Here is a 27,973-nt window from a genome sequence, read left to right as displayed (position 1 = left end):
TACTTGGTTATATTCAGTAACAAGATGTTGGTCCAAGCATTTGCTTTAATTTTCTTGGGATGAAGGAGGAAATGAAAAACCTGGAAAGTTAACACAGTTACTTTAGCTTGGATCATGGCGAGAACACAAATGATAACACACAAAACCCTTCTGCTATAGGTCACTGACTGAATCATTGAGCTGACTAATCTTTTTCTCTTCCTTCAGTCTCATATCTCCCGCTGCCACCACCCCTTTCAGAGTTAAACTACTGCTCTATCCGGTTCCAACACTTCCTCATTAGTCAGTTCCGTAGAATCCCTTGGAATCCCTTGTGCTCACTCTCCACTGGCCCCCTTAGAAATACTACGTTAAAGTTGTTTGCTGTTTCAGTCATGGCCTTGGTCAATTGTGCAACCTCACACTTAAACAAAGTCATTAAAGCCAATGTCACCTCCTAAGCATCTCATTCAACTGCTCCCTGCCTAGTGATGTTACTTCAAACCTCGGCAAGGTTTTGATGTAGTCATTGATATTATCATTGTTCAGGACTGTGCATTTGTCTCCCCAGGGTCTTCCTTAGTTGCTGTCTGGTCTAAGGTCTCCCTAAAGTAACAAGCCTTAAGTGCTGCTCTAACTTCGTGATTCACTCACTGAATAAGAAAGGTAATGCTTTGATGGGGAAGCATCACTTTACTGTTGCAATAAAGAACAAGTTCAAAACCGAGGAGGGTGACAATGTTTTTAGCAGTCAGTGGATTTTGGAAGGTGTGACATTCTTGAGCAATATCAGTAGCACAACACTTAAGAGGGGGCAGGACTCCTGTTTTAATTACTTTCCTACTACTGTGTAGAAAGACTATGATCAAGGAAACTTATACAAGAAAGAGTTTACTGTGGGCTTGCTTAGAGTTTAAGAGGGGTAGAGTTCATGACAATCACAGTGGAGAGCAAGGCAGCAGGCAGGCAGTAATGGCACTAGAGCCATAGTTGAAACTTTGCATCCCTATCCACAAGCATGAGACAGAGAATAAGGTAGAAAGAGATGGAGAGAGGGAGGAAGAAAGAGAGACTTACAGAAAGAGGGGGGGGGAGCACTCATTTAGAATATATGGGCTTCTGAATTCTCAAATTTCACCACCAGTAACATACCTTCTTCAATAAACCCACACCTCCAAATACTTCCCACACAGAAACACCAACTGAGAATCAATCACTCAATACCTGAGAGTATGAAGTCATTCTCATTAAAGACACTACATTCCACTCCCAGGCCCCAAAGCATTTAGTCCATTTTCAACACAGTATAAAAGTCCAAAGTCTCTTCTGAGACTTGAGGCACTTTCTTAATTGTAACCTCCTGTAACATCAAAAAGCAGATTACATACTTCAAACAATGACACAGAATATATGGGGTCATAGTGATGAAATACTGGACCAAAGCCATTTCAAAAGCCCAGCAGGGTAAATTTCAAATCCTGTAGTTCTATATCCTATGTCTTAAAGGCTTTGATAGCTATTTGTTTCAACTTTGCTGAATGTAACACACTCATCTCTCTTTGGCTGGTTTCACGTCCTGATTTTTTAGCTCTCCTCAGATGGTATCCCAGAGCTCTGACATCGCCAATAGCTCTGGGTCTCCAACACAACCATGTTTCATTTTCAAAGCGTTGTAAGATGGCCTCTCAGAGCCTCCACACAGGGACCCTCCTACCCCACACTTGCCTTGAGTGCCTTTCCTTAATAATAGTGGAAGATTCTACAACCTCTTCACTTCTGTATCTTTCTTTACTCTAAGGCAAGAACCAAGTGGACAGTGCTGCTAAGTTCTGCTGCCTATTTGTGATGTCATCTGGCCATGTCTTTTAATTTTCATAAGATTTGATTGGTTGTTGGTGTTATGAACCGACAATACCTTAGGCCTCTTCTTTCAGGTTTCAGGGTGCCCTGGGTCAGTTGTTATTCTGAAGGCACCATCTCCACTTTTCCTTGCTCTTTCAGTGCAAACCATGACTCCAATACTAAATTCCTCGTGTTCCAGTGACTCACTGTCTCCAACAAGGTCACACTTCCTAATCCTTCCTAAATGGTTCCACCTACTGGGGACTTCTCATTTAAATACCTTATTGGGGCCATTCTCACTCAAACCTCCACAACATACTACTTTTGTAGAATACAGACAAACTATATTTACTGACAATATGCTCCAGATTTCTTTCTATTTCAGAATACTAAGGGTTTAAACTTTTAGGCTGCAACATTGTCTTCAAGCAGTACTCTGCCTTCAAAAGCCTTGGAACCTGGCATTCACTTTGCCTCCTTATGGCTTAAAGTCTTCTCAGACATCGGTTTTATGTACAAAAATGTTTTATCCCTGTGGAGCAATTATACTGGCAAGTAATCTTCCTCTTAACAAACTTAAATAACATCAAAATATCACAAGAAACATGAGTGCACATTACATTTCTTCATGTGATATTTAAGACTAAGTTTATTCAGTATAATATAGATTTTATTTTAATGACTATACTTTTTTTCTAAATCAGTCTTTCACAATTTCATTGCATATATGTAATGTTCTTTGATCACAATCTTCCCGTTGATCTTCTTGTCTATCTCTCTGGATCTCCCTTTCAGGATTGCTTTATTCAATTAGAATCTCTTATGAACATCAGGCTATGTATGCAGAGCACATTGACTTCAGCAAGTGATAGTCACCATTGGCTAACCAAAATGAGAAATGTGACTCCCTAGCGACCATTAACTACCTCTAGCTTCCCTGGGAGGCTTTCTTCCTCCATGATAGACCATTGATCAGCCGAGTGTTTGCTGTTGGTAAATGTTGCTAAACGCTGTTGGGTGTTCATGGATGCAACAGCCATGTCCTTTCTGGAAGAGAGCTTTTTATACAACTCCTTCTCATCCCATGGCTCTTATTTTTTTCTGCTTTCTCTTTAAGGATGTTTCCTGAATCTTGAAGAGGATAATGCAGACATCCTGTCTAGATCAGAGCACTTAAAAGTCTTATATTACAAGCATTTTCAGTAGTTAGGCGTCTCTGCTATGACTTCACCTCCCACTTCTGGCAGAAGTTTCTTTGATCCAGGCTTAGAGCAGCACTAATCTAAAGATATAAATGTAAATATTAGAAGGCAACTTGATGTCATGTTCATATATATATAAAAAGCTAACCAACCAACCCCCCACCCAAAAAAAAACAGTGGTGACCTCCCATTAAGAGCTCTAACGCCCCAGTTATGGACTTTTAACTAGTTTACCAAGCCTCAAACCCAATAAGAAAATAGTTGATTACACTCAGAATGGTGTTATTTTTTTCTAATGGTATTTTTCATTTCCTTCTTATTTATTTTTAAATAAATTTGTAAGGGCTTAATAGGTGACTTAATTAAACAGTTAGTAGTATAATGTGGCATATGTACATGGTCTGATACAGTGAGACTCATGAAGGTGTAATGAATATAATTGCAGTTTGGTTAACATAAGAATAAAAATAAAGAGATTTCATTTTTTTAAAACCATTTCTCTTCCACAGAAACTGTCTTGTCCCAAATATACACTCTTTCTCCTCTCTCTCTCTCTCTCTCTCTCTCTCTCTCTCTCTCTCTCTCTCTCTCTCTCTCACACACACACACACACACACAGAGTGTACACACATATATACTTATAAATGTACAAATAACATACAAACATTTAATACTTATAAATAAAAGAAATAGATTCCTGCTTCTTATATTGAACTTGGAACAATGATTGATGTTTAACACTGGTATTAGCTGTCAAGCAATAAACAATTGCTAAACCACTAACAGTTTGCTGTAAGATTAGCAATCTTGTTCCAGTTTGGTAATTAAGCTGCCTAGAGATCCAGATGAATATGCAGAATAGAAGCGATTAATGATGTGAATAGGGCAGAAGTGTGCCTTGATGGTGTGAATAGGGCAGAAGTGTGGCTTGATGGTGTGAATAGGGCAGAAGTGTACCTGGATGGTGTGAAGAAGGCAGAAGTGTACCTGGATGGTGTAAAGAGGGCAGAAGTGTGCCTGGATGGTGTGAAGTGGGAAGAAGAGTGTCTTGATGGTGTGAAGAAGGCAGAAGCATGCCTGGATGGTGTAAAGAGGGCAGAAGTGTGCCTTGATGGAGCTGATGTTGAAGGTCAGAAAATGGTGAGAAAATGAGGAATGACCAGGTAAAGAGGGCATGAGTAAATTGCCTTCCTATCCAGACATTTTGCCAGTATCTGTGGTATAAGAAAATATAGAGATGGCTCAGCAGTTGGGGACACTGCCTGTTCTTCCAGAGGACTCAGGTTCAATCCCCAGCAACTACATGGCAGTTTACACCTGTCTGTGACTCCAGTTTCAGGGGATATGCTATCTTCACACTGATGGATATCAAATAAAGGTTAAATAAATTAAAAATATATAGTCCTACTTCCTTCAAGCTCAAGTTAGTCATATTAGTTTTCAATTTTATTATGTTGCTGAGGATAAATAGTAGTTATTGAATATTATTTATGCACGTCTGCCTAATTATAAACCCCTGAGAAATAGTTTTCTTTGGATATACATACTTTTTCCTCAAAAAATTGTTCCAACAGTAAACAAATAATCATGTAGTCTCTCTAGTCTGTTAAATGAATTTGTATATGTTCTGGGATATTTGACTAATTAATAAGAAATGAAAGGTTCAATTGCCTTATGAAAAACATGGTTGAAAAGAAGAAAAAACCATGGTTGATAAAAACAGGTTTAACAAATATGTGTTTTATTTGTGTGGAGGCATAAATTATGTAGGTAGCAAAACCAAAGAGTTACAGTTACTGCAAGAGGAAAACCGGTGTCTGCAATTGAAGGTGGTCTTTCCATTCACAACCTCAGATATGTCTTCTCTAGTGATTATGATATGTATGTTGTATGGCAGCATTTTTTCCAAATCTTAAAATTTAAAACAAATAGTCTAACCAATTAAATAATTTTTTTAAAAAAATTTAAACTATGAGCCTTGAAATAATCACTGTGATATCACTGGGAATTTGGCAGATTAAATATTTATATTTTACATAAGTTACTTACGGCACAAAAACTGATACAATGATTGTCAGCAATGTATTGAGTTTGAAACATGTAAGATCTTATGTCTAAAACATGCTTTGGAAGGAAAGTATTTTTAATTCTTTAATAGAGTTCTCATTATTGCTCTTTTCTATCCTGTCCTGAGATAATTTTGTATAAAACCAGAACATTAGGCAGCAAAAGCTATATTTCAAAAATAATACAGAAAAAGCTTTCATGTCTTAGAAAAAGACAATTTCTGTCTATATTCATACACACACGTACATGTATACATTATATGTTTGCATGTATGTTCACATGTATGTGGACACACATGTGTTTAAATACCTGTGCTCATGTGTGCATGTCTGTAGGCAGGCCTCAGGCTGACACTGGGAGTCTTCCTTGAATATTCTCCACTGTATTTTTTAAGGCAGGGTCACTTACTTGAGCCAGAGCTCACTGTTACTACTAGGATGGCTAGCCAGCTTGCCTCAGGATTGCCTTGCCTCCCTTGCTCTGGGATGGAGTTGTCATCATTTACGTGAGTTCTGTGCCACAAGTACTTTAATTGCCCCACTCACTGCCTTTATATTTTTGTATTTATGTCTGATTTGACCTAGATGTTATGGAATACGCAATGTCTGCTTGACTTCTGGAAAGAGCTAAAACTGTATTGAAGGGTGCCTGGGGATATTAACCACAGAGCCCTGCAAATACCAGGCATGTATTTCACACTGATATTCCATTATCACAAGACTGTCCTGACATACATTGCTCCTATAATAATGTAAAAAGCGAATGAAAAAAAATACCTAAGAAAGACTTTATTGAGATGTCAAGATTAATGCTTATTATTCTGAAATAAATAATGCATATATGTGTGTGTTTCTTAGACATGTAGTTTGAGTGGTTTAAATTTTAATATTGTTTGTGAAAAGATATATTAGGTTAAAAAGATGGAAGCGTATCTATAGTGTTGTATTCTCCCAATCAAGTGTTCATCAGTACCCGTCACTGTAATTTCTCTTAGCAAGAGAAGCAAGGATCTTCATATTTTGGAATATCATATTAATTTATAAGTTTATATTACTTTGCTGTCAGCAACAAATGAAATGTGCTTATTAAAATGGTCACACACTGAGGGAGGGTAGGACTCTGTGTTCTTTAGACTATTTCATGTAGTTTATGCTGTTTCTGGAAATAAATGTCAAGTTATAGGCATCTTGGGCTTCTTAATGCAGTCCTTCCTGAAGTCTGATGACAGTGTGTAAGATGTCTAATGTAGTTCAGATTACTACATTGGAGATATCATTTGTATATGACTATGCAATGCAAATTGAATTCTTTTACTTAATGAAACTCTACATATTTTATTCAGTTATTACTTTTGCTTTATTTGCCTTCTGATAAATTCAGGCTGTGAATATTTCTCAATAAACCCAAGCGCTTAGTGTAAGCCATATACAGCAACGCTAAAGCCTCATTTCTAAATAAAACCATTGTATGATGATGCTATTTTACATTAAAGATGGGCCACAGGAACTGTACTGTCCAGCTGAATTGGGAAATTGGGTCAGGGTCCTTTAATGTCTGGGCCAATATTACTTTTCTCACAGAATTGATGTTTTGGTATGTGGGAATGCTCTTTACATCTATAAGTGCTTGCACTTTGTTTCAGACAGTGTTTTATGTTTGTCTTCCTCAAGGACATCTCTATGAATACAGTTGTTGGTAACGCATAACGAGAAGGCAGAGAGCTGTGCAGTAAGCTACGTAGTGCTTCCAACTCTACAGTTCTGAGCTGGGCAGCTCTATACAAACATCATGTCTTTAAATGATACATTAAACACCCGACATAAAAGTCAAAAGTAATAATGTCAAAACTAAGTATATTAAAAAAACAAAAAAACCCTACTATATCTTAAAATAGGAACTTAAGTCTTATCTTGATGGGTGTGAATAAATGCTGTCCCGATTTCTCCCAACCAACTGAGGCCCAGCCATGGCCATATCATAGCATCTGTTATCATTTCATAACAGAATGACCAACATGCAGCTTGGTAATTTCTTAGTCATCATTGAAAATATAGCCCCATCTTAAAAATGTTTTTGATTCTGATTAAGATGATATATTACTATGTGAAAAAGAAACAATTTATTAAAGAGACAAACAATGAGGACTTCAGAATTTCTTTCTCTTTTATGTTTTACATTTAAATAAAAATAATAGAGTTCCTGAATTTATCAGTGGTGCTGTTTTAAAGAAGTTTTGGAAAACTTCTTCAGAGCAGTAAATAAACAGTGTGCTTATAGTTACTTCTGTCTCACTTATTTCAAATGTATTTTATAACAAGAATTATTAATTTATTATTTACCTTTCAGCTTCTAAAATTAAATAATACCTTTTTTCTTTTGTTTTTTTCAAGGCAGGTTATCTTTGTGTAGCCCTGACTGTCCAGGAACTCACTCTGTGGACCAAGCTGGCTTCAAACTTAAGGACCTGCCTCTGTCTTCTGATTGCTGGGATTAAAGACCCGTTTCGCACCACCTGGCATAATACTGATTCTTTAGTTCAAGTTCTTTAAATATTTTGGGGATATGGATGAGAACTAATAAGGAGTTTATGTTTAATATTATCAAATTTCATTGATATGTGTGGTTTTCTGGAGTAACTCAAAGAGAATTTAGAAATAACTCTACTGGCACTCTTGCCAAAGACACAGTAGGCTAACTGCAGATGTTCAGCCGTCCCTCCTCTCCTTCAAATCCAATTCCTAGTCCCACCTCCAGTTCTGTAACAACAACTGCTGTGGCCTCCTGTTGTGCCTTCTCCAGTGGGTCACATATCTTCACCTCCAAACTTTCGGCCCACCCCATCCAATGCTTTATCCCAGTCTCTAACTCCAGCGGGCTAGCTCTGGGAATCTGCCTGGCAGGCCATTCCGAGAAGCAGGCAGTCCACCTAAGCAGGTGGAGCTTCAAATCTTCACTCTCCCGATCCCCATCCCCAGGCCTGTAGCCAACTACTTGTTGTTGCTTATTCTCTCTCCCTACTCTAATTTTTAGGGAACCACCAAACAACCCAGGCTGTGGCCAAGACAATAATTCCTCTCCACAATCTGACAACAAGGCCCCATTGCTGAAGACAATATCTATAGAACTCACTGAACGTTGAGATGTTAAACCTGTACCTACATAGAGACTTTATTCCACATTCTAAAATCTTTGTTGTAGGAATGTACTCTGTCCACTACCTAGAGAGAAACACAATATCAAGCCAGCTACAAATTCTTCAGTCTTTAACGGTGTTCTGCCTGAAATGCACAGACTAGTGTAATATTGGCCTAAAGGTTGTATGAGTAACCAACCAGACCTGACATTGCTTTGGTGACCAATAACCTGGGATTAGATAACCAGGGATGTAGGGTAAAAACTACAGCTATAAGCACACACACAGACACACACACAGATACACACACACACAACAAACACAGGCACACACCCACACCCACATACACTTAAAATGACTTCTAATAACATTCTGCTGTACTCATAGATCAGTGCCTTGCTCAGACACCATCAGAAATGGTTCCTCCTGCAGCAGATGGTAACAAATACAGAGACCCACAGACATTGTTGTAGGAGGCTGTTTGTTTGCTTCCTGGCCACCCAGACTCTCGAAATAATCACACAGAAACTACATTATTTAAATCACTACTTGGCCCATTAGCTCTAGATTCTAATTGGCTAACTTTTACATCTTAATTTAACCCATTTCTAGTAATCTGTGAATTGCCACATGGTTGTGGCTTACCAGGTAAAGTACCTTCTGGCTCTAGCAGGGCTACATGGCTTCTCTCTGACTCCACCTCCTTTCCTATAGCATTCACTTTAGTTTCTCCAGCCTATCTCTGTTCTGCCCTGCTGTAGGTTCAAAGCAGTTTTTTTTTTATCAATGATAATCGCAGCATACAGAGGGGAACCCCACATCACCTCCCCTTTTTCTGTTTAAATAAAAAGGAAGGTTTTAACTTTAACACAGAAAATTTAAATATAAAAACATGTATCAAGCAAAAATTACAGTTACAATATTTATATCTACTTTATCTTTTATCATAACTAAGCAAAACTATAATTATAACTATTTTTCAACTCCATCAAATACTTCAGAAGGATATAATACTACCTAAGTAAACAGGACGTGCATTGAAAGCAACTTCTCAAACTTTAGAATTGATAGAGGCATCTCACTGCCTGGACAGTCACCTAAAGTTCTTCTGTAATGTTGGGTCATCCATCTTCAGCCTATTGCTCCATAATATCTGGAAGACTTTTTCATGAAGCAGGAAATTTCAAAGACTGCCCATATTGGCAGTTTGTCAGTCACTTTCTTCTGTGTCCTGAAAAATGTCTTGCAGACACTTTCATGAAGCAGGATCCCCAAAGGACTGTCTCACCTTTAGGCAAGTTTAGCAATCATTTCTCTGTAGGTCCTGCATGTCCAGTTCATATAGCATAGCATCAAGCAGTCCAGGCAAGAGCAGTTTCTTGCCCAAATGGCTAACCAACTCCATAAGGAGCCTCTTTGATGCTCATTTTCCTCTTGAAGCAATTGGTGCTACCAGGAGTAGATGTGGCCAATCAGCTTCTTTATTAAACCAACCACAGTGACATATATTCACAGTGTAAAGGAATATTCCACATTTCTCCCTTTTTACCTAAACAAAAAGAAAGGTTTTAACTTTGACATAGTAAAACTATATATACAAAACAGTTATCAAGTCAGAATTACTGGATATGGACAATATCCAGTCTATTTGTATTTGGCAAAATTAGAGAAAATATTCTATTATTTATATTATCTTTGTGAGTCTAAAGTTTTATATCTAATTTATATTTATCATAGCTAAGAAAAACTACAATTTTACCTCCTTATTCTTTAAATACATTAATGACTCCAGGAGGGTAAAATGTTACTTAACATCAGGGACATCTGGCTGTCTGGATAGTCATCCAAAGTTCTTCTGTAACTTTGGGACATCTGTCTTTGGCCTATAAGCCTAGTATATCTGACAGAGTTTTCTGAATTGCATGAAATTTTGAAGGACTGTGGTACCTGGTCTTTGCAAAGTTTGGCAGTTTCTTTTTTTTTGTCTCCTGTTAATCCAGTTTGGACAGTATACTGTCAGCAATTGAAGCAGTTCTTTACCCAAATATTAGTTTTGCCATAAAAAAGCAAATTCCATACAGAGATTCTTCTATGCCCATCATCCTTTTTTGAAGTAAATGGGTGTTGTCAGGAGTAGACATGTTTCACTGTTATGAAAAGTCTTAGATCAATAAACATTTTAAATGCTATACTCTGTAGGTCTTTGAAGTGTTTGAAGACATCTATATATCTAAATATATCTGTATATGACCTTAAAACATACTTAACACAATTATAAGTTTGACTATTATAGATGGCTATTAATCGTATTTCCTAATTATAATGTACATTTTAAATGAGTTGCATACACACAATACCCCAAACAAAAGAATAAACATATAGCATAGTAAAAATAACTTAAAATTTGTATCAATATATAAAAATTCATTTCAATGTAAAGTATTTAAGACTAGTGGTTCCTTTTTTGGTTTTAAAGTAGATTCAAATATCTGCTCCTTTATTTCATCATTTCTATATTCTTCTTTTTCCTTTAGAGAGAGATTTTTGTATTTTACTGTTATGTTTACTCTTTTTTTAAACTAAGACCAGTTACAATTTGTAACTAACCTCCCCCCTTAAATGCTAATGAATATTATAATCCATCATCTTTGGGAATGTGGACATGATTCTCTATACTACTTCCTGTTTTCTGGAGGCACTTGTATCTTTGGGACAACCTTGAGTAAAACAGGGGTAATTGTTAGATCTTGGCTTTAGTATACTGTGAAGTTGATTATCTCAGTCAGCAACCTTGAAGCTGTTTTGGATGCTGGAATACCAGGGCCATCTGTTTTTATTAATGTTTTTTCCTTGCACTAAAAACACATAAACTTTTAGAAGTCACATATATATCTGTATTAATACAAGTATAGACTGTGCATTGTAAACAAGTCAGTCAAAGAATTTTTGTTTTATGTTTGAGCAGATAAAATATATATTACATGTCTTGTAGTTTTTTCTAGGCTTGTTACATTTTGTTATAATTATAGAATTTCAGGAGGTCTACCTTGATGAAGCCTGATCATCTTTATCCTTGAGTGAATCCATTTGTGACTGTGTGCATGCTACTGAATATTTCAAAATATATTCCACGCTAAAATCAGCATTTGTTTATAATTTATGATGTATTGTGTTCTTATTTACTGATAGATAAGTAAAAGCATCAATTTCATAAGTTTATTTTTGTTGATAGAATAAAATTCTATTGTCTATTGAAAGAAAAAGTTGCATGTGTAAGTGTTTATGGTACTGTGATTGGTGAGTTTATGTATCAACTTGATAAGATGCAAAATGAGCAAGATAGGCAGAAAAGAATATTTCTAAGGCACTTCAGAGGACCTCAGTCTATGCTTGACTGAAGTGAATGGTCAGCTTTCAGTGTGGGGGACACTGTCCAGTGACTGGGCTGAGAATCCATATAAAACAAAAAGGAAGAAAATTGTCAACTATCTCTCTCTATCTCCTGTACTTTAGCTCTCTTCCCAGCCCTTGGAAGTCTTTGTATTCTGGAACTTTTAGCAATGGCCCTTTAGATTTTGAGGGTGTTAAGTAGCACACTCAAAATCACATCAAGGGATTCCTTGGTTCTGAGGCGCTGGGACTCAAGTAAGCCAGTATTAATTCACTTCTCAGCTTCCATAATGACATTAACCCAATGTTCCTAATAATATTCCACACCATTCCTTTCTCTCTCACCTCCCTTTTCTTCCTTATCTATTTATTTAGATATATGAATCTAAGTCACCTTTTATTTTGTTTTTATCTTTCTAAAAGTCTTTAACCTTTGAAAGAAACTTGTGAATTTTAATAGAAAAACAAATAAGAATATTTTGTGTATCAGTTTTTCATATTGTTTTCTGAAAGTTTTTTTTAATGAATTATACTTACCTAGTGGGTAAATCACAATAATAATGTTATTAATGGTTTGATAATATTCTAAGTTCTGGAATTCAGTTGACAAAGTGTCTGTTATGTAAACATCATATAAAATCATGGGCATGGAGGTATATGCCTATACTCCCAGTGCTGGAGAAGTGGGACAGGAGGATCCCTGCAGCTTGCTGATCAGATAGTCCTGCTGAATCTGAGAACTCAAGGTTCAGTGAGAGACCCTGTCTCCAAAAACAAAACAAAAGAAACAAATAGGTGGAGATGGCCAGTGATAGAAGACAATGCTTGACATCAACCTCTGGGTCCTGCATTGCATGTGGATTTATGTGCACCTAGACACACAGGAAGTATATGTGCACACACACACACACACACACACACAAACACGCACCACAAACAGCAGATTGTGACTATAAAATTACAGTATAAATAATAATTGTATTTATTATCTTGAATCACAGTTAAATTGAATAGCATAAAAAATTAAAAATTTTTGCTATGAATTGTAAAATCATTTTCAAATTAAGTGCATTTTTAATTTCATTTAAAAACAATTACTTTTTATACAGTCTTAGAATTGCATGTGAGCCAAAGTGTTTTACGTAATTCTCTAATATCGTGTAAAGAATTGACTTAGAAGTAGAAGCCTTGGAAGTTTCAGATAACTATTGACATACCTTATTTTAAATGGAAAACATAAAATATGTTTGTTCAGACAGATCTAATGCATGACTTTGGTCTCTGGTGGGAAGGAATGTCTGCATTGTTATAGACTTTGTACTGGCTTGTTAGGAAGCCAAGGGAGCATACGCAGATCTATAATTAACTAATCATTTGTCTCTGGAGTGAAAGCAAATCTGTGTCACTAAACTAGTCAGTGGGAATAAAGGAAGATATGGCAGTTCATTTTATGTTAAAGTAGCTGGGTTTTGCTGCACAGTTGCTTGTTTAAACACCGGGCTAGATATCGAGATTTTCAAAAATGTGATTAACATTGAAATCAATAGATCTTAAGAAAATAAGTCAGTCTGTGTAATGTATAACCCTCATGCAATCAGTATAATGCAGTAAGGAATGAGATGGACACCTCTGAGAAAGAGGAAATTCTGAGTGTAGATTGCCTCCAAAACTGCAGTGGTAACCTTTGGGATTTCAACCTTGAAGCCTATTGGAACCAGGAAGGTCAAGTTCTTAACTGTTCTCTCTCTTTCTTAAATATCCATAGGTCTTAGATTCTACATTGTTAATGCACAAATTTTAAAAATTTACTTTGGTCTCTTATTTGTGACTCAAGACATTCCTAACCTTTTTGACCAACCCTGTTTTCATCTCTATTTTTATCAAAATAAATACTCTACCAACAATACATTTTAAGTAATTTTAAAAATTATTTCCCCATTATTCCTTGTAGCCACAACTCTACTTTAGACTTTCACATAGGTGACAGTAATTGTCATCTTTTTTTCTCTGTTTTTATTATGGGATATTGTGTATTCACACAGAGCAGTGTTCTCTCTCTCTCATTATTCAGATGACTGTTTTTCCATTACTATCATTATTCTATTTCTATATTCTAAGAAGTAGAAATTTTTAGTACATAATTTGCTGAATTATATACTAAATTAAAAACTGAATTAGAACTAGTAACTAATTTTTTTCCAATTGTGTTGTATTGAACAGCCTCACCGCATATGACTTCGGACTGGAAATAAGGGAGATATATCCATGCTCATTGTCACTGTGTTTCCTAACCTGAGGTAAGACTGAGTTTGCCTCTAAGTCCTGGATTCCTTATGTACAGACAGCAGATGATGAAAGTCCCTATTTTCTGCTATTATAGAGAGGACCTTGTCCCATAGAGGCCTGAGAAATATAAGATGCTCAATAACAGCCCCTGCCACCACAGCAGACTAGCAGAGAGTGATTAAATTGGATTTATTGGTTAATGAAGAGCATCTAAAGAAATTTAGTCTTACAGATTTTACTTAGGCAAATTTACAGGTGTTTGGTTTTGATTTTTAAATTAAGTATGGACCTTCAGGTTTCTTTTTATGAATCCCTAAAGCATTTGCCCTTAGAAACTTATTTTAAAAATGAAAAAGCCAGAAATGTGAGTTGGATTATGTTCTACTTCTGAGACTTCAGAAATGTTGGTGTTCCACTGTGGCAACAGATCACACAGCATAGATTCACTGCTATATTAGTAACTTATGGCCCCAGCCTTCCTTTCTGTTCTTCTGGCTCTATGCATTCAACCCATTTCATGCTTTGTTTTACGTAAGGCAGGGTTCTGATTCCTAGAAATTGAACTTATACATCCTAAAGAGGTCAATTAGGATGCCAAGATTCTGGAATAATAAGTCATGTCTGCACCTGTGTTTAATAATCCCTCAATTATACTTTGATCATTTATAAAAGTCTGAAATATATATATATGCTTTCTATTTTCTGTTGGAATTTTGGATTCATTCTCCATGGTTGTTCTATCATCAAGAGCATTTGTTTTTTTACAACAGGTATTAATTTTTCTAATTTTTCTGGGGAGTCATGTTTTCTACAGTGACTGGGAATGATTGTACAACATTCAACCTGGGATACTGCAAGAGGTCCCCCAAGGAGTTTCCCAATGGTAATGGGTTGCCTTATTTGTCTCTTTTTGATCTACATTCATTGGTTCAATGACAGCCTTTGCCGCATCTCCTGCAGAACCCAGAAGATTGGGGCCTTCTATTTGGGTCATTCACAGAAGAAACATTATTTCTAAGAATGCCCTGTCCCAATCCCTTCTCAGATGGATGGCCTACTCATCCACAATTAAAAAAAATTTGTTATTTTGATGTCTCCTCACATCTTTGGAAATGGCTTCTCCCACCTAAGCTTCAGTGTTATAGTCAAATGACTCAACATTGGCTATGTGTAGGATCGATTCACCCATTGGTGCTGATCTGACTTTTAAGGGTCCAAGTATCTTTTTCATTTTAAATTAGCATTTTCACAAAACAGAGATTCAATGAGTCTCATCTAGCTTCTGGATCTGCTATCTCTATTTGTACAGCTTTAGTCAATCTTTGTAAAAAGTCATTAAAGTATTCTTTTGGGCCTTGTATAACCTTAGCATAGAATTTAATTCTCTTTTCCTGGTACTTGAACCTTGTCCCAAGCATTCAAGACTGCTGTATGGCATAGGTACAAGATGTATTCATTGTAAATAGCTTAACTGTCTGGATCAGCATAACATCCCTCACCCACCATGTATTAGATCTTGGGAGGCCTCAAAACCTCTGACTCTACTTTGACATTCAAGGGCCTTAGCCTCCTCTCTCCACCAATTCTTCCACTATAGCTGCGAACCATGGTCTAATACAGTCGAGATGAATTGAAGCTAACCCTATGGAGTATCCTTATTTCTTCAAGCCATATCTTTACTAAGTGCCTCACATACGGTGAATTCATTTCCATAAGAAAACTGCTTCATTAATATCATTTAGATTGTTCATTCATATAGGCACCCATTTACATTCTGTATTTCCTTTGGGGTATTTAATATTTGCTGGCTTTTCAGAAATAGTAACAGGATAAGTAGCTAAATCTCTTGGTAAGTAGTCTCTGACTCTGAGAGGTACTGGCAATGTTACATCTTTACTATTTTTTTTTGTATTTGCATCATCTCCTTGTTTACTAGTTCTGACAAGTTCTTCAATTGTTTCAAATCTTTTTATCACTGTCTTTTGTAGAGTCTGAATTTCTTCACCTGTGACTATTTCTAATGATTTCATCAAATCAATTAATTGGTGGTTCTCATTCTGCACATGTGATTCCAAACTTTAAATTTACCTACTAATGATATCTTCTCATCCTCAGATTATTTGGATGGCGTGTGGATTGCCTTCCAGGAGGGATGTTCTATCTGCCAGCTTGTCGTAACTTTTTAACAGATTTTTAATGTCAATTTCAACAGTATGGATCCTTTAAGCTAACTTCTCATTACCCGTTTGTAAAGTCTGTATCACTTCTATAGGTTTCTCATTCTTGATTCTGTTATCAAACCATTTCTTCAAGGATATAATATGAAGTTTCAAGCTAATAGCAGCTTTTGCTAAGAATGTATACGTCCCATGTAGGTCATACACCTCTTCTAGAATTCTATCCAAAGTGGAAATAAAAGGTTGTTATGTTCCTGGATAGTGGTATTATCTAAAATAATACCACTTAGGAGTGGTTTACAAATTGCAAAGAAATTATTTACCTCTGTTTAAATCCTGGTTTAAGTTGGTCATGAGAATTTTAAGGTGTAGTAATGATATTAGCCAGCAGGTGTCGCAGTTCTACTACCAAAGCAATCCAAGGATGCTGGTGCTCCAGTCTTAATTGTCCCAATGTTGCTAACCTGTAGATTTCTAAGCAGAACTCAAAACCAAACCGAGCATATTTTTATTAAAGAAAAAGGAGAAAGAATTGCGCAGTGGGCTTACGGAGCCAAGGGAGGCTTCCTTGTAGGGATGGGTGGATGGGCGGGGTGGAGGGAGGTGGTGTGGTCAGGGCATGCTGTTTCAGCAAGTAGCTGAGGCATGCCAAGCAAGGAGCTGAGTCACTATGGATTTGGGTGGTGGTGGCAGGGCAGCCGTGCATAAGACAGGGCAGCCGTAAGGATCAGCTGCAGAGTTCGGAAAGAAACTAAGTCGAGGTGGTCGCGTAGATGTTGGGTGCCAGAATGTAGATATAATTAAGGAGGTCCTCAAGAGCCTGGAATAAAGGATAACAAATATTTATATTTTTTTGGAGAAAATACTCACAATAAGGGTAGAGAACAGTGGTCCTCTATGGGAGCCGGAAGCGAGGAACCAAATTCCAACCACCAACCATTCCTTCCTGGCTGCCTTTACAGTACCACATCCTAATGGGCTGGTATCCAAAAGTCTATTAGCTGAATGTATTCTCACAACATGATTTAATACTCACAAAGCAATTCATAGATGCACTTATTTATTGAGTATGAAGTTCAAGTAGTAATTTGAAGATGTAAATTATACTTAAAAATATTTCCGAGATTTTTCTCATACACAATACGTGAAGCTATGTGGTTATAAAAATTCAGTATGAAGCCACATGATAAGAAATCATAGCAATATTTCCTTCTGTTTGCTCATTCAGGAACATTGGAGTTATAAAGCATCAAGTATTTTTGATGTGTTCGTTGTGAATTTCATACATTTACACAATGCACTTTGATCATTTCCCTGTCCAACTCCACTGTGACCCTTGTTCCACAACATCTTCCTCCCACCTTCATGTCCTTTTAAAAAAAATATATTTTTTTTCTGCTGAGTCCACTTATTGCTACCAATATATGATTGAGTCTAGGCCATCCACTGAAGCAATGACATCTTACCAGTGGCCATATCTTAAAAGGAAAATGGCTTTCCCTTTTTCAGTTAAGAAGAGGAAAAGGGACTTAGGGAGACAAAGAAAGTAACAACAGGCTCCCTGAGGTGATGGTTTCTTATTCCCAGAGGACACTTAAAGGAGACACAGCAGAGAGATACTGGATCAGTATCTAAATAAAACATGCCTTTAATCCAGGCACTAAGACAGAGACAGGTGGATCTCTGAGTTTGAGGCCAGTCTGGTCAACAGAGTGAGTTGAGGACAGCCAGGGCTACACAGAGAATAGGCCTCTAAAAACCAGCAAAACAAAACAAACAATAAAGAGGACAAATAAACAAAAAGAGAGGACAGCCAAAGCAACTCCTCCCACCCCAAAAAAGCAACCCCCCCATGAAATACTCAAAGCAGTGTCTGGATTAGTGCACTCCCGGCCTTAGGTCATTTCCATCCTGACCAGACACAGTTGTTTCATTCATTTTCTCTTGGTCTTGGTCTTCTGTCTTCCCCATAGGTTCTATTATTTGTTCATGCCAAGGAACAAACTGAGTAATTCCAGAGATGACCACCAGCACCCCGTTATACTCAATAGCCTTCAGTTGCCAACACCTATGTTGGAATTTTGACTGTTTTGATATTGTAAAGGTATTTAAACTGACTGTGTTGACCATGAGTTCCTGATTGACACAGCCATCTGGTGTCCTAAAGACAATGTTTTATAGTGTTTTCGCTCATTCACTATTCTTTCAGTAAGTCCCCCTTCCTCCATGCTTCCCAGCCTTGAGAGGCAGAGTTGACAAAGATGCCCCAGTTGTGCTGAGCACTCATCTTGGGAGTTTCACTAGTTAGTGAGTCTGTATTGATTACTGCTTATTGGTAAAGATCCTTTATTAAAATTGAGAGCCCCACAATTTCTTAGGAATGAATGTGAATATTTAGAAGTTAGTTTGACAGGACGCCATTTAGTAACATAACAGTTGTAGGTTTCTGTCACAAATTAAAGAAATAATTGGTTATTGGGTACCAACAAATAAGATATATTCTGATAAGGATGTCACATATAATCTCAGAATACATATTTGGTTCACAAATACAAAGGGCAACTTTTTTTTTTTAAATATAATTTTTTATTGAAAAAAAAAAGATTTCCGCCTCCCCCCCTCCTCCTTCTCCTCTCCCCCTCCCCCCACTCCTCTCCCCCTCCCTCTCCAGTCTGAGGGGCAGTCAGGGTTCAAAGGGCAACTTTTTTGGCAATGTTAAGAAGCCAATGCCCATTCTTGATCAGACGTGATAGCTCTTTTTTTTTACATGCCTCTCCCTCATGATGTTCATAAATAATAATAAAAAACCTGTATGCCTGGTCTACAGAGTAAGTTCCTGGAGAGAAAAGGCCACAAAGAGAAATCCTGTCTTGAAAAGCCAAACCCAAAACAAACTGAACCTAAACAAAAAATTCCTTTATGCAACTTTTTGCTTAAAAAATGACAATTTTGATTTTGAAGAAAAGATCCTCTCAGTTTAGTTGTCTCAATATTTTTTGAGGTATACAGCTTCCTAGAAAGTGCTCAATTACCCCTGAGTCATAGAATCCTAAAAGAGCCGAAGGAAAAGCTCTGGAAAGCACATATAAGACATATAGACTCACATATTTGCACACATGCAAATTTTAAAGAAATGAGACTTAATGGTTGCTTACTTTGTTCAGTAAATCGAGACTTATAATACCATTTGTTTAGGACTACACCTTCTTGTTTTGTTATTAATTATTCAGAAAGCTTGAAAAATTAAATAGTTGTTGCCTTTTCTAAAAGTAGAGTGGATACTCTCAGGAACAGGACAGCAGATGTCTAATTGGAAGTATGACTCAGTCGCCACAGTCCTTGCCTCGCTCATATATTTCCCTGGGTTCTAGCCTCAGCACATCATAACCTGGGTGTAGTGGAATAACTCTGTAACCCTGCACTTGTAAAGTACAGGCAGGAGAGTCAGGTTCTCAGAGATAGCCTCAGTTACATAGTGACTACATGCTGCGTGACACTATGTCAGGAGAGGGAGAGAAAGAGAGAAAGAGAGGGGGAGGGGAAGGGAGGGAGGGAGGGAAAGAGAGAGTGAGTAGTCACCATATACCATTATTTTCAAGCTTTATATAAACATAATGACTTTCCTTTTTCCTAACAATGTATGGAAAGGCTTTGGGAGTTTCTAACTCTTAATGTGATAACACATAAAAATATTTCTGGAATCCACACTCTCTTTTTGCTTACATTTTCTGAGGAGTTTGGGTTTGTAGAAAGATCTCAAAGCAGTAATCACTCAATACGGCATGAATCAGAAAGTAGCATATTTTATCTGAAATCCAGGTTTCTGTGACTAATAATCCCAGCATATACCTATACAGAATTATTGGGACATAATAAATGATAAGCAATCATGTACAGAGATGGTAAATGTCATAGATTCACAATCCTGACATTCAAAATATTTTGAAAATAACAAACCATTAGATTGTGAATTAAATGGTATACAATATTTGTCTATGTTGGCTTTTCGATGTGCTTAGTTATTAATTATGTCTTCATACAAAGAGTATATGTAACAAAAAAGTATAACATAACATTTAATGCTTTTACAAGTTAAGATTCTTAGTCTAAAATTATATAGTCACAACCTTTCAAAAACTGTATAATAATATAATATGATATTAAGTATAATTAAATCTGTATTCAAGCACCTATATAAAACAAAAAACTCCTATGGGTAATGATAGTATTTATTAAATTTTATATTGAGCTCTCGAGAACTATAGTAAAGTGCCATTGGCTTAACATGAAAAACAATCTTTGTAAGTAGCAATTGACAAAATTAATATGACCTTTTAAAAATGGAAGCAACTGAATTACATAAAAATATGTGTAATGTAGGTGAAATTAAGTTAACAATTAAGATCACAGTTGGGACTAAGAGTGCTTAATTTGCTTGCTTTGTGTTTAGTTCCTTGATTGCACATGTCATCCTGCAGCTCAAGTACTTCAGGAAATGAGCAGTTCTGCAAAAGCTTCTCCAAGCTAACGATAAAAAAGAAGATCGGATAAAATCTGCTTTTCCCATGAGCTCTTTTTGAAATCAAGACACTTCCATTTCTGGGTAGAAAAGGCAATGGCTGCACATGACCATTACAGTTACAATTTATTCCTGTGAGTTATTCGAAAGAAAGCAGCAAGAAATGAGAAATTCAATGGTCTATAGCAACGTAGGACGGCAGGTTATAATGTACACAGTGTGCTGCTCAGCCACTTGGGGACCTTAAGGAACTCAGTATTGCGCATGGACGGGAAAACGGAGCTGAGAGTATCTTGGACCTTGGGTTATTAGACTCTCAGAAAAGGTACAGGGAAACCGAGAGCACCATGGCTCTAGTCAAAATGTGGTAGATATGGATTTAGATGACACAGATGTTCCTTTGTTCTACCAACCTGGGAAGAAAGGATTTTATACTCCGAGACACAACAAAACACAGAAGCAAGGCTGAGTTGTTTCAGAAACATTAGCAGGATTCTTAGACTGTGTTACAAAATGAGCTATGCCCTATCACATTGGATAGGCAAGTAGTTGAAGTGATGCTTGGTAGAAAAGTCAACTGGCATGACTTTGCTTTTTTTGGATCCGGTAATGTATGAGAGTTTGCCACAGCTGATCCCGGCATCTCAGAGTTCAGATGTTGGTGCTGTGAAAAGAAGAGGGTGGAGGACAGGTTGAACTCCTTCCAAATGGTGTAAACTCATCTCGAATGGTAAGCCACTCCTCATACTGTCTACGAATACGTGAGGAAATATGCAGAGCACAGAATGTGGGTGGGTGGAGAGCAGCCATTGCACACCACGAGGAAGGGTCCATTAGATGTGCTGCCATAAAATTTCCTAGAAGACCTCACAGCAGAAGACTTTTGGCTTTTGGTGAACGGCTGTGGTGAAGTCAATGTGCAGATGTTCATCAGCTTCCCCTCTGTCAATGATGAGGCAGGAGGGAATGCTGAGAAGCTTCTACAGTTCAAGCGTTGGTTCTGCTCAATAGTGGAGAAAATGAACATGCCAGAACGACAGGGTCTTGTTTAATTTTGGGCATCAAGCCCGTCATCACAAGCCAGGGACGAAGGTTTCCAGCTTATGCCCTCCATCACAATAAGGCCATGAGATGACCAGCATCTTCCTACTGCAAACACCTGTATTTCTTGGCTGTGTGTCCCACTCTATTCCTCTAAACAGATTCCTCTCAAACAAAAGTTACTGCTCGCCATTAAGACCAAGAATTATGGTTTTGTGTAGAGTATAAAAAGTGTGTATTGCTGTGTAATATTACTAGCGAATTTTGTAGAATTTTTTTCCCATTTGTCTATGAAAGTTTATGGAAGTAAATGCTGTCATACCCCCTCGTGGTACCTTAAAGAGATTTAATGCAAACATTCCTTGCTGACTTTGCAGCTTAAAGGCCCCAGAAGCAGTGGTACCTTTGTCTATGTTGGTTTCTTAGTTGTCAACTTCCAGGTCCAACCCCAGCCAAAGCTGACAGCAGAACTACATAATCTACACTGTGACTTTCTTTTCTGTGAGGGGGAAATGTAAGATGTTCTGAAAATTCAGTGCTGCTTTGGTGGGAAGCATTTTGGCAAAGGTTCTTGTATTGAGGGAATAGGGGATTTCAAAATAAAAATTAAGCATGTTCTGTGTTTTCCTTTTAAAAAATAGGTTCAGGGCAAATGTAGAAATTACTGTGTTATTTTAGCTGATACTGTGGGATATTTGTTACTTAAATAGCAGTATTTTTAACATTTACATACAATAACATGCATACATTTTAAAAGTCAAGTTTTGCTTAGTAAACGTTCCTTTCTGACTTTTATGAATTATGCTCTCATTTTACACATGACATTCCACTGAGAAAGTTACTTTTGAAGTACCTGTCATTCTAATTTATTTTACTCTGTATGGTCATTTATATCTGTCATAGTGAAAATTTGAGTCTTTTTATCTTGTGTGGGAAGATTTGTCTTTCTTGCCAAAATATTCAGTAGAACAGAAGAGCCGGAGTTCATGATGGGGCCATAAGGCTAAGGTGGGATCATGAGGCTGGGCTGGGGTCATCATCCAGAAGCGAGTTTTACAATTTATATATTCTACCCACATCACACTTCTCGTTATAAAAAAGAGATTTTCACCGTTATTCAAGAGTATACTTTTGATTATACAGCTATACATCGTCGCTTCAAAATTATGCTAAAATATGAAATATATGCAAGTTATCTCAAGTCCTTGGTCTATTGCGAGTTGTGCTTACCTAGGTAAGATTGGTAAAGTCGTCTTTTCTTATTTTATGGTTTATTAGGCTTTTGGATCAGCAGATGTATGTATGCATTTTTTAATGAAATGAAAGGTATATTTGGTTAAAGATGGAAGGAGATAGAACTACCATGAAATTTATTAAATATCTTTATATTTTCCTATTGTATTTATAGTTGTGAGGGAACTGTATTTAGTATGTCTGTGAAAATGACAGAGGTTTATTAAATTATTTCTTTTATATAAATTTATCTATTTATAAAATTAATTATTTCTAAGTTTAATGAGCCAGACTAAATATTGTGGCAAAACATTAACATGTAGAGTGATAAGTTGTAAATTTTAATTTATTTCTAAGGCATTATCTTTGGAAATACTATATTTTATTGGGCATCTGCTGTCACGCTACTTTTGCCATCTCTGGACATTACTGAGCATTCTTAGCTTAAAATGCACTACTCATCTTGGATATTCTTAGAGAACTTAAATTGAAAAGTATTTTGTAGAAAGTGAAAGTACCAATTCAAACTAAGATTCCACTGAAAAACCATTATAATTATTCTGTTTTTCCCAGTAATTGCTACTTATGTATCATTTGTTCCATCTATTATCCTCATACATTATTTTTTCTACACAGGGATCCTAGACCATGGCTCTTTTAAACGGAGATTGTGCCTTTGTTTCCCAGCTGCCCAGATCCAAATAATCACATAGAAACTGCATTAATTACAACTGTTTGGCTTTTTAGCTCAGGTTTCTTATTTACTAACTTTTACATCTTAAATTAACTCATTTCTATTCATCTATGTACTGCCACAGGGCTGTGGTCTACCGCTAAGGATCCAGCATCTGTGTCCTTCGGCAGCTACATGGTGTCTCCTTGATTGTGCCTACTCTTTCTTTATATCTCTGATCTGATTTCCCACCTGACTTTGCTCTGCTAAGCCATTGGCCAAAACAGCTTTCTTCATTAACCAATAAAAGCATCACATATACAGCAGGACACTCCACATCACTCTAAGTGATACTCTTATGAAGTAAGACAGTTCTTGGTGGTGGCTTAAAAGAGAATAATGCCATAGGCTAATATGTTCTAACACATGATCCCCAGTTAGTGGAAGTATTTGGGAAGGCGTGGAAGGCATGGTCTTGTTGGAGGAGATGTGTCAATGAGGGTGGGCTTTGAGGTTTTGAAAGACTTGCACCATTTCCAGTGCCCACCCCGACACCTCCCTTGTGGCTGTGGATGAAAATGCAAGCTCAAAGCTGTTCCTGCCTCATGACTTCACCCTGCCAATGTGGACTCTACCCACCGGAACCCGTAAGCCCAAATTTAACGCATTATTTTCTAAATTGCCTTGGTCATAGTGTTTTATGGCAATATAAAAGTAACTAAGACAGGGTACTAGTCAGGGATCTCTAGAGGAACTGAACAGGTAGCGTGAATATATATTAAAGGGAATTTACTGGATTGACTTACACCATTTGGTTTGGGTAGTTCAGCAATGATTATTGCAAATGGGAGAACCGAGTCCAGAAGTTGCTCAATCTGCAAAGCTGCCTGTCTCTGCAGTCACATTCTGGGACTGGAGCTGAAGTTCCTAGAGTGTTGCTGGACTCGGTCTACCTGGGGAAGGCACGGTGGGTCTTATCATCAGCGACATTTAGGGCATGTCATCCTATTACACATAATCTTATCAAGAAGATGCTCCAGAGTAGTACAAGCTTACACTCCATTCACAGTAGTGCACAGCTTACACTTTCCTCACAGTAGTGCACAGCTCACACTTTTCTCAACCTCAGACTGTCAAGATGACATAATTATTCACCAGAAGAGGCAATAAAACCGAACAGTAGCTTTGCACTTGGACAGTGAGTGTTCTGCTTTTTAAACTTTTCTAACTTTATGTTAACTCTTCTATCATATGCAGTAAGTTCACAGGCAGTAGAATGACTCATAAGTCCTGTGTAGAAAGAGATTTAAGTAATTTAGATAATAAAAAATCTGCAATAGAGGCTTTACATGGGCTTCCACCTTTTAATGTGAAGGCTGTATTTATCTTTTAAGAAATTTAATGTTTCCATTTTTTTTGTCTAATAATCTATAGTAGAAACATTTCTATCAATGATAATTTTGTACCATAAAGGAAAAATGATCTTTGGCAATTTTTTCGAGGAAGATATGGGCTTTCTATTTTATTTCTTTGTCTCTCATATATTACATCCCGACCACAGGTTCCCCTTCATCTATCCCTGCTGCTCCTCCTCTATTCACCTTCAGCGAACAGTGATGTGTGCTTTAGATGGAAGCCGAAAACTGTATCACTGTTACTCGATGAACAGACAGATTGGTGTCAGGAGTAAAATAAAAGCCTTTTCATTAAGAAAATGTTTACTTATGTAAGTGTATATATGCACCTGTATGAGCTATGTTCGCCTCCTGCACACACGTGGCCTAGGAGGACAGGGGCACCAATTGCCGGGAACTAGAACTACAGGCAATTGTGAGATACTTGATGTGTTTGTTGGGAACTGATCTCAGATAAGCTGCAAGAGCACTAAGTCCTTATTACTGCTGAGCCCTCTCTCCAGCCTATAACACATACTTCTTTTAATGTCATAGTGGATACAATTTATATTTTAAGTTTCATAAAGATTTTAGTTTTTATATCTCAATTTAAATTAGTTTTAAATACATAACACTTTTAAAAGCTGGAATCCCTGTAAAGTTTATTTTACAGATTTTCCTACTTAAATCACTTAAATCTTTTTTTACACAGAATTTGCCAGTCATTTCTTGAGCTTCTACTGTCCGAGAACTTATTGTATAAATTAGATGTTTGTGCTCAAGGTTCATGACTTTCAATGTAATATTCAAATAGAATTATGTTTTAGGTCTTAGAAAACATGTATATAGGCAATAGACTTAAAAACAATGTCCCCCATCAGACAGGGCAGAGTTCAATAAGCCAGTCCTTCACAGATGAGCAATAGGGTTCAGGGACCAGCTGAGACAAAGATAGATGCTTTCAGGTGATGCCCTGAGAAGGGATTTTCTGCTTCTGCTGTGATGTGAGGCCCCTATCTATTTATGGGAGAAGGAAAGAAGAAAGAAAAAGAACTTCCAGATTTTACAGCAAAAGAAAAAAATCAATGTCTATCCCTTTGAAACAAATTGGAATAACTTTGGACACAATTCCCCAATTATAGCCAGCTGATATTGTTGGTGCCATACTGATAGGCAGAAGGCAGAGTTACAAGGTGTTCGGGCTATGAGCTCCCACTGAGCTCATTAGCCCACTTCCTTGCCTCAACCGTGGCTGCGTTTTCCGAAGAAGGATGAATCCAGGTCTGTACCATTCGATTGCTCCGAGTTCAAAGACTGCAGTGCAAAGCTCAGCACTGAACTGCCTGGAACTGACAGCAATTACTACACAGTTCTCATATCCTCTTCCTTCAGAGACAATAATCCCATAAACTCCGAACACAAGAGTGACAGCTGGCAACAGTCTGTCAATGCTATCATCTGGGCATTGAAACAATCAAGTGATTTATCAACTCTAATTAGCTGATCTTCCTACTGTAACAGCAGCAGCTGAAATTTGGAGTTCAAGAAAAAAAAGATGAGAAAGGAATAATTCTGCTGGTTACCGTCTGTGTCTCTCCTTGGTGAACTGAGCTGTTGAAAGCAACTTTACTACTGCCGTGCATTTCCAGGCAGCAAGACTAAGACCTGAAAGGGCCCTGTTAGGCGTTTTCTTCTGCAAACAATATAAAGTATACCTATCCAAACACAGATAGGACATTCTATTATACATAGACTGTAGAATATAGATGCATGTGCATATAATAATTTATACACGGTTATTATTAGTAGAGTTAAATGTATGAGATAGGGGAATAGTGTATTTATTATGTATGCTTCTTTTCAATATATATATATATATGTGAAGCATATTACATACTAAGTACATTAGTGTTCCAAACAAACAGTAAATTGCGTAACTGCAAGTGTCCTGGCCTTGCATCCAGAGGACATGGGATGTCTAAAATACAAAGTAAAGATGAGACATGTTTGGAACATAATATTTTCTTCCTTCTTCTAAATTATTAAAATTAAAATATAGTTATGTGTTTTCCCACTTCCTTTTCCTCCCCCAACATCCCCCATATATCATAATACCCTACTTTATAGCTTCCTCTGAGATTCATGATGTTTCTGTCGTTGATTATGGATAGACACAGACACACACATATGTGTCTATGTCTGAGGTAGATAGAACCTACTGAGTCCTTTCAGTGTTACTTATCTCTGTAAGGTTTCAAGGCTGACTACTTGGCATTGGACGAGCAAATTGCAGTTTAATCCATGGGAAGACAATTTTTCCCACCTTCAGCATTTCTTAGTTGTCTGTAGTTCTTTTCCTATCTAGTGGGGCCGCTAGAGATTCCTCTTCTATATCAGCATGTCACCTGGTGGTGTCCTTTGGGCCTTATGCAGCTATCTTGTTGAGATATCATGGGAGAAGTCTCCTTGTCATTTGTAGGTGATATAATCTCACAGCAGGTCTCCTGGTTCTCTGGTTTCTTCCCCTCTCCCTCAGCACTCCCGAGCCTTAGGTGCATGAGTTGCATTGTAGTCGTATTCCTTGGGCCTTGAAACTCTCCTCAGTTGTTTCTGCATTTTGACCGTGGCTTCCTGCACTGGTCTGCCTCCTACAAAGTGAAAATTTGTTGATGCAGCTGGGAGAAACATTCCTTTTTGAAAATGAAATTAACTTAAGTACACAGGCCTCCACAAGTCCAGACTTGATATAAAAATAGCGTTTCCCTCCGAGTATTTTGATGGAAATTGTGAAGTTAGCACCTTGGGAGAACTGGGGCAAGAAGATACAGTTTGAATGAGGATGGAAGTTCCCTGAGGAAATTTCTGTTTCTGTTCTGTGAAGCAGGAATTTCCCTTTTTGATCTGTTCTTTCATTCATCTTGTTTATGGGAAACTTTGCTTTGAAATATATATATATATACATACACATACATACATATATACATACACACACACACACACACACACACACACACACACACACACACACACACACACA

This window comes from Alexandromys fortis, unplaced genomic scaffold (assembly GCF_014885135.2).
Source record: "Alexandromys fortis isolate MF-2015 unplaced genomic scaffold, M_Fortis_MF-2015_v1.1 scaffold_38, whole genome shotgun sequence".
NCBI classification, from domain to species: Eukaryota; Metazoa; Chordata; class Mammalia; order Rodentia; family Cricetidae; genus Alexandromys; species Alexandromys fortis.
This window is presented reverse-complemented; position numbering follows the sequence as displayed.